Source organism: Buteo buteo, unplaced genomic scaffold (genome assembly GCF_964188355.1).
Source record: "Buteo buteo unplaced genomic scaffold, bButBut1.hap1.1 HAP1_SCAFFOLD_50, whole genome shotgun sequence".
NCBI lineage: Eukaryota > Metazoa > Chordata > Aves > Accipitriformes > Accipitridae > Buteo > Buteo buteo.
In genome coordinates this window covers 261,869-270,960 of record NW_027439216.1, presented here as the reverse complement: position 1 = coordinate 270,960, position 9,092 = coordinate 261,869, and positions in this window count along the sequence as shown.

The following is a 9,092-nucleotide window of genomic DNA, read 5'->3' as shown; positions in this document are numbered from 1 at the left end:
GTCCCTGAATGACCAGGGAAGTTAATGGATGAGGTAGTGTGTTTGGCTACAGTGGTCAAGAAGAGGAAAGGGTTAAGGAAGAGGGATGTTAAAGGAAAGAGGAATCAAGTGTATTTGTGGCTGTGCTGAGAGAAGCCTTTGGAGTAAGCAGGGGGAGAGGACTGATGGGGACCAGAGCAACCTCTCCCAGCAGAACCTCTGGTTAAAGCAAAGCTGGGAGATGAGGAAACAGAATTTTTAGTCAACACTGGGGCTACGTATTCAGTCTTAAATACACTAGAAGGAAATTTAAGTAACAAAAGCATAAATGTCATTGGTGCGACAGGGACTCGTGAGACCTGGCCATTTTTCAAATCCCTGAAATTTAAACTTGGAAAACAACGGGTTACTCACCGGTTTTATATTTGCCAAATTCTCTGAAAACTTTACTGGGTAGAGATTTACTTGAAAAGGTAGAAGCTGAAATCAGATTCAAGGATGGGGAAGTTGAAATTTTAATCCCAGAATCTAAATATGTCGAAGCCATAGCCTTGTTGTTACAGGATACAAACCCCAAAAGGGACAAGATACCTTGAGAAATAGAAGATGCAGCGATCCCCATCGTTTGGGCAGGAGAAGTTCCAAGAAGGTCTAAGAGAGCATAACCAGTAAAAATTGATCTAAATCTAGGATCGTCACCTAAGAAGAATTAAACAATACCCTTTAAAATTAGAAGCGAGAACTGGCTTGGTACCAATAGTTCAAAAATTCTGAAAATATAAGTTGCTAACAGAATGTGAGTCAAAATATAATACACCTATCTCACCAGTAAAGAAAGCTAACGGAAAAGATTACCGTTTAGTCCAGGATCTTAGAGCAATAAATCAGAGAGTACAAGATATACATCCAGTTGTTGCAAACCTGTGTACGTTACTAACTACCCTCACCAGTGAACAAAACTTTTTGCTTTTGAGTGGGAAAATCCTGAACCAGGGCAAAAGACACAATATACTTGGACAGTTCTACCACAAGGCTTCAAGAATAGCCCAACTATTTTTGGAAATCAGCTGGTGAATGAATTAGAGATTTGGAGAAAAGAAAATGGACAGGGAACTGTATTACAATATGTAGATGACATCTTAATTGCAGCGGAATCTCGGGAAATTACTGTGTGTGTACCACATACGGTAGTCACAGTTTCGGAACAAAAAGGGGGGCATTGGTTGTCCCTCAGCCGTACACTGAAATACCAAGTAGTACTACTAGAACAAGATGACATCGATCTGAAGACCACTTCAGTTACAAATCCTGCAGTGTTCCTCTCCACTGATTGAGCGGAGAGTTCACCAGAACACAATTGCTTACAAACTGTAGAGGAAATATATGCTAGCCGTCCGGATCTTAAAGACGTTCTGTTAGAAAATCCAGACTGGGAGTTATATACTGATGGCGGTGGTTTAGTTCGCGATGGGAAGAGACTGTCAGGATACGCTGTGATGACCTTAGATGGCATAGTAGAGGCACGAGCCTTACCTCCCAAAACATCAGCCCGAAAGGCAGAACTAATAGCCTTAACTCGAGCATTGGAACTGAGTGAAGGGAGAAAGGTTAATATCTGGACAGAGTCTAAGTATGCTTTTGGAGTTGTACATGCCCATGGAGCCATCTGGAAAGAGAGAGGACTACTATCAGCACAAGGAACTGAAATCAAGCATGCTGCACAAATTCAAGAACTATTACAGAGCATTCAAAAGCCGATGGCGGTAGCAATAATGCATTGCAAAGCCCACCAAACAGGAAAAAAACCACCAGAAATAGGTAACCAATTGGCACATGAAGCTGCCAAAGAGGCTGCAGAAACAGGCATCATGGCATTATTACTAGAAAAAGAAATAACTTTACCGGAAACACCACCTAAATATGATAGTAAAGATGCTAACTTAATAAAGGCCTTACAGGCACAAGAACAAACAGATGGGTGGGCTGTCACACCCACAGGGCAAATAATAATCCCACCCTCATTAATGAGAGAAATTGCTAAACGAGAACATTGCTAAATAAAGAACATTGGGGAACTGAAAATTTAGTAAAACATCTTCAAAAGATAGTTATAAGCCTAGCAATGACAGAAATTATCCAATCTATCATGGAAAAATGTGAAATTTGTTGTAAAAATAACCCAAATACCAGTAATAAATTAATATTGGGGGTTACAAAAGGAGGAAATTCCCCAGGAGACTATTGGCAAATGGATTTTACAGAACTGCCTAGAAAAGGGGATATAGATACATGCTTCTTCTAGTTGATACTTTTACTGGATGGCCAGAAGCTTTTCCCTGTCACACCAATTAAGCTAGAGAAGTAACTAAAATCTTGTTGAAAGAAATTATCCTGAGGTTCAGTATCCCTTTAGGAATGTCCTCAGGCAGAGGACCACATTTTGTTGCTGAAGTTATAAAACAGTTGAGTAAAAACTTAGCCATAACATGAGATCTCCATACCCCTTATAGGCCACAATGAAGTGGAAAAGTAGAAAGAATGAACCATACACTTACATTGCAGATCGGGAAAATATGTCAGGAAGCATCAATGACTTGGATACAAGCGCTACCTTGAGCGCTGTTAAGAATTGGAATACAACCTCGTGGTAAAACCAGCTTGAGCCCTTGCAACTTACTTTCTGGAAGGCCTTACCAGGCCCCACATATACCAGGAACAATTCACATTAAAGGGGAAATGGACTTTAATTACTTAATGTCCTTGGGAAAGACTGTACAGGAATTGCACAAGTACGTGACGACAAGCAGGCCCTTGGAACTGGATACACCAGCCCATCCATTTCAACCTGGAAACTTGGTCTACATCAAGTCGTGGAATTTGGAGCAGCTAACTGAGAAGTGGAAGGGGCCATTCCAGGTGTTCCTGACTACTCATACAGCTGTCAAGGTCCAAGGGAAAGGCCCGTGGATTCATTATTCCAAGATTAAAAGGGCTCCAACCTCATGGACAGTTGAACAAGAGTCTCCCCTTAAACTGAAATTGATAAAGTTACGACTGATTTTTATGATTTGTTTGTAACAATTACGGTAGCAATGAGTCAAGTGTGCCAGATACCATCTTGGGATCGGAACCTCCATTTAATCTTAACACAGAATATAGCTCAAATATTCCGCAAAAGTGATTGTTGGATTTCTACCCAAATGCCAGCCTCTGGACAAAGCTAAGTCCTACCCTTGATAGGGGTGCCACTGCCAATAAATGTATCATTATTTAACAATCCACAATATGGTAAAGGACATCCAGACAATGCATGGTGGCCAGGTCTCTCTGGGAAAAGACAAGAAGGAAGGTTACAAGTTACCATCACAAAAGATAACCTATAAAAGATAAGCCCTTCCCTGCAGCCCAGGCACCCCAGGCCCCACCAGCAGGTATGGCACCCCAGTCTGCTCTGGCACCTTCGCCATCCCCATCACACCCGTTCCCCCGGCACTTTTCGCATGGGGGTTCAGCAAGCCCGCGGGAGCATCCCCCCAGGGCCGAGTCACCACCAGCGGGGCAGGCAACGGTGGGCGGGACGCGGACTACTCCCCTCTCCCCTTCCCCAGGGGGAGCAGCCCTTTGGTGGGGAAGCCAGGACAGACAGGTCCCTGCAGGACTCACGGGCACGGCCCCACGCAGAAAGCAGCACAGAGCCCCTGCGACAACGACAGACCTTGGGGGCCGGGGGGGACGCGGGCACACACGACAGCAAGGGCTGCAAGGCCTTCGTCTTGAACACCACCAGCGTCCCCTCCAGCGGGGCCGGGGCTCGGTGCAAAGCCCTTCAAAGCCTCAAGACCATCACGGCCTTCCTCGGGTCCCACTGACCTCAGCCCCGGAGAGCCCAGCTTTGCCTCACTGACACAGCAAAATAACCCCAAATCACCCCAAGAATGGCGAGGGAGGGAGCTGCAGGCCAGGCAGGGACCCTCCTCCCCTTCTCTGGCTGCACCTTGGGCAGCCACAAGACCGGGAAGTGGCGGGGGGAGCGGAAATCAGAAGGAAAAAAACCCCACCCAACCCCCCAAAAAACCCCAAATCACTGCACCGGCCAGAAAGTGCCTGGAAACTTCATCCCTCTTTATTGCCCATTTCCCAAGCGAGCTCCACGACCTGGGAGCAACGCAGCCAACGGCATCTTTGAGAACCAGACTCACAACCTGCTGCAGCTGACCCTGCTTGAGCAGCCGAGGTGGGCTGGATGATCTCTAGAGGTCCCTTTCAGCATCCATTCTGTGCTGCTGTGACTCTGTCTCCGTCGTGGTTTAACCCCAGCCAGCAACTAAGCACCACGCAGCCGCTCACTCACTCCCCCCCCTCCAGTGGGATGGGGGAGAAAATCGGGAAAAAGAAGTAAAACTCCTGGGTTGAGATAAGAACGGTTTAATAGAACAGAAAAGGAGAAACTAATAATGATAATGATAACACTACTAAAATGACAACAGCAATAATAAAAGGATTGGAATGTACAAATGATGCGCAGGGCAATTGCTCACCACCCGCCCATCGACACCCAGCTAGTCCCCAAGCAGCGATTTCCCGCCCCCCACTCCCCAGTTCCTATAGTAGATGGGACGTCGCATGGTATGGAATACCCTGTTGGCCAGTTTGGGTCAGCTGCCCTGGCTGTGTCCTGTGCCTACTTCTTGTGCCCTGGCTGGGCAGGAGAAGCTGAAAAATCCTTGACTTTAGTCTAAACGCTACTTAGCAACAACTGCAAACATCAGTGTTATCAAGGTTCTTTGCAAACTGAACTCAAAACATAGCACTGTACCAGCTACTAGGAAGACAGTGAACTCTATCCCAGCTGAAACCAGGACACTTTTAACCACTTAACATTCCCTGAGAAATTCCCCAAGAGCTCAAGAAGAAAGAGCAGAAAGACAGGAGACAGGTGAAAGCCTAGAGCGCCAGCTAGACGGAATGAAAGACCCTCTTCCTTCTCTGAAGCTTCAGCAAGGCTTCCTTCACCTGCTTGTTCCTCCGACTGTAAATGACGGGCTTCAAACTGGGGCTGACGAGAGTGTAGAAAAGGGAAAGAACTGTCTCCCTCCCAGAGGACTTACCGCTCCCGGGCCCCGCGTACAGGAAGATGGCGTTTCCATAAAAGACACCCACCACGGTCGGGTGAGAGCCACATGTGGACAAGGTTTCGTGCCATCCTGGCACAGAGCGGATGCGCAGATCGGTGGCCGGGATGTCCAGGGAGGAAATCAGGATTAAGGCTAAAGGGAAGAGGAAGAAGCACACACAAACAGCAAAGATCAGGACTTTATTGGCAGGAGCGGCAGTGCAGGCCAGCTTTAAGACAGCAAGAATTTCACAGGAGAAGTGGACAGCCTCGCAGGGGCCACAGAAAGGCAGGTGTAAAGCCAGAGAGGCTTGCAGTGTACCAAATACGAACGCCAAAGCCCACAAAACTGTGGCAAGGGTGAGGCGCAGCCTCCAGATCATGATGAGGGCACAGCAGAGGGGACGGCAGATTGCCACGTAGCGAACATGAGACATCACGGCCAGCAGCACGCACGCTGTAAGTGCAAAGATTAAATAAAGATGGATCTGTGCCCCACACCCAGCAACGGAGAGGGTTCTGCCTTGTCCAAGGAGGCTCCTTAGCATACGGGGACATTGCTGCAGGCGTAGCAGATGTCCGCGATGGAGAGGTGGCAGAGGAAGAAGTACCTGGGGCTGTGGAGGCAGTAGTCCAGGCAGATACGCAGAAAGACAAGTGTGTTTCCCATCCGAGTGGCAGAGCAGAGGGCAGAGAAAAGGCCAAAGAGGCAGCGCTGCAGGGCTGGGGTGCTGCAGAACCCCAGGAAGACGAATTCTGTGACAGTCTTTTCATTCTGCACGCTGTGCTGGAGGTGAGGCAGCACAAACTGCGACCACGGAGATCTGGAAGCGAAGGAGCAAGGAAAAGGAAAGAAAAAGGAGAGTTTTCCTAAGAATGTTGTGTCCTTTACTCTTTACGCTGCAGCTCCCTTCTCCCTGTTTTTCCCTCTGACTCCAGTGAAAGGTGCGTACTACCCTCCCCACGCTGAGCGACGTACATCTGAATTGCAAGCTCCAATCTCCCTGCAAACTTTGAGCAGTTTGACCAATCTCGCACAACTTTGCTGCCTAGCTTGCCCTTGAAGTCTTTCTTTTCCTGGGTTGGTTTTGGTTTTTTTTTGCAGGGGGTGGGGAGGGGCAGGGTGTGGTGTCGCTGTTGGAGAAGATAAGATGATGAAGATTGCAGGTGTCGATTAAGGTGAAGCCAGAACAACTTCAAAGCAGCCGTTTTAAATTAAGTCCATATTAAAAGGAATGCACAGTTCACAGAATAATTCCAGTTTTACCATTAAACCAACCAGCATTTCCAAGCCACTGCTGTGTCCTCTTTACCTTGGTGAAATGCATTCCTATTGAATCCTGCAGTTGCTTGAGCCAACTCCCCTATCCCAGCAGGGAGGCTACTGCAGGTCCAGGAAGGTCAGGCAGAACATCACCTTGGTTCCTGCTGTGCAGCTGCTCGCTGTTACCAGTTTCGCAGGGTGCTGGTCAAGGTCCCTGGGCATCCCCTGGCACTTGTCTCCACGCAGCTCTCTGGTCTCCAAGATCTTCCGCCACTTCCAGGATACTTCCTCCAGCCAGGATCTTCACCTTTTCCTTCCTGGGTCCCCTCCTTCTCTTCAAGATCCCTTCTTCTTTCTGGGAACCCTTCTTTTTGCCACCACCTCTTCTTTCTGGAACCCCACGCCCCCAGTGTTCCCAATCTAAGTTGTCTATGGGAGCAGTACAATGCCTGATCAGCCTCCGAATTAAGGCTTCTCTCTCCTAGCTCGTTATTAACTGTAGGATTCGGGACATGCCACTTTTGCTTATTCCAGGTGTTACCCAAATTTACAACCAGCCCACGCTGGCTGCGTGTAGCGAGAAGCAGGCTTCTGCTTGACAGCTCAGAATCCAGTTTCAGACATTCACATGCACAGACCTTGCCACACACGTGCACCCAGTCACGTCTCGCCTGGTAACCTTCACAGTTTGAGCCAGTTTTTTGTCTACGGCCGGGCTTCAGAGGCAGGGCATGGCCACAGAAGCGCATTCCCCCCGTCAGTCTGTGAGGTGAGCAAGGGAGAGTCAATACTTGTCTGGTGAGCCTCATACCCAGACAAGCTGGGCGATCCCTCTCCTGCGACAGCCCTGGGAAAAGCCACAGCAGGGTGCTCCCTTGCCTCTGCCTAGGTCCCTGGGGTTCCCCTGCCTGCCATTGCTCCTTTGTCCTCCTCTGTGTTTGTGGAGATGAACCTTTAACCACACAACCTAACACCTACAACATCGGGAAAAAGAGAGGCTGCAGAGGGTCCAGCGGGGAAGGTCGCCGATGTCAAATGCTCTTTGTGAGAGGCAGCACACCCAGCTCACCTCCTTGCTCCTGAGCTGCTCTATCGGAAGCACTGCGTGCAGGACGCTCTGTTCAACAGGCTGTGTCTGTATCTGACTGCCTTGTCCTCGCTACAGCACCGTGTGCTGGGGGAATGCCACGGAGAGCAAGGAGGACGCTCTTTCCCCAGGAGCAACGGAGGGTGCTCAGCTGAGTGCTGCTGCAGGGGCCACAGTGGGGCAGGCAGGCAGGGAGGGGAAGGCAGGAACGAGGGAGCTGGGAGTCACCGGCCAGTCTGGGAGATGCCCCCCGAGAGGCTCGAGAACCCTGGAAGCACAGGACGAGCTTAGAGGAGGTTCAACGTGAGGCCCTGTGGTTAACCATCCCCTCCAGATCTGGATCTTCTCTGGTTCCCAAGTTACCGTGCAGTTTAACAGCCTGCTGCAGAGATCCTGACTGGGAGATCACTGTACCTCCAGGAGTTGGGGATCCACCTAACAGTTCACCGGAGCGGGTGCAGGTCTGTGCTGCACCGTACGTACGGCGTGGCCTTCAGGCTGTGTCCCTACACATGGCCCTTGGCCGCAGGATAAACGGAGCTGGTTGACTGTGACAGAGGAGCCTCCAGGCAGCTCCTGCTTGGTACCAGCGATTACGCCACCTGCGCGGCCCTGCCGTTATCTAAAGTGCAGCAAGAAGTCCGCGCGAGAACATCCTTTACGCATAGAGTTGTTTTCTTCTAAGAAAAGTTGTATAACACCGTGAATGACCAAAAGGAGGAACTTCTCCACAGGCAGGATCTGTACAGTGTGCCAAGGGAAAATCCATCTGGGGTCTGCCCAATGCTGCATGAACGCAGGGTCCCCAGCATCTGAAGGGACCTAAGATTTACTTGCTACCGAGATGCCTCTTCTCGCTGCCTGTATGCCTTCTTCCTGGCTACGTTGCCTCCCAAGATCTTGCCCACCCCCAGCCTACTGGGGAGGGGGGGAATGTTAGAGAGACAGCCTTGATGCTGTGCCAGCACTGCTCAGCCATGGCCAAAACACTGCTGTGTTATCAACAGCTTTCTAGCTACCAGTACAGAGCACAGCACTACGAGGGCTGCTATGGGGTAAAAGAACTCCAACTCAGCCAGACCCAATACAGAAGGAAAGTGGAGGAACAACAGAGGGGGCAGCCCAGGGACACAGAGCCCCCCCCAGGTCTCATCTGGCCGCTCCTGTGACCATACGGTGTACTCAAAATCAAATACCTGAAGTGCTCCCTTAGATGCAGTGTACAGCCAGGGGACAAGAAGGTGGCAGTTCTGCATTTTGCAGCTCCCAGGCTGATGGCAGAGCCAAAGCAAAAAAACCAAAACCAAAACCAAACCAACCAAGAGAGGTAAAACTGAAGCGCAGGGAGCAAATGCTTCTCTTTCACCTTAGGCCAACTGCTCGGACGCTCTCTATGCTGCCCTGCCACAGAGGGCATCCCTCTCGTACCAGTAAGAGACAGAAGAGTGAATTAAAGCCAGGACCCCAAACCAGACCAAAAACCCGGTTGTGATGAAGAAGAAAGTGGAGAATGCATCAAATATAACAGAAAATTATTTTGGACATTCCCAGTTTACATTTGGAAAAAAGAGGAAAAAAAAAAAAGCGGAGGAATTAGGTATTAAAAGAAGAGCACTGAATGATAAAGCAGTAGCAGTCCCTCTACCACT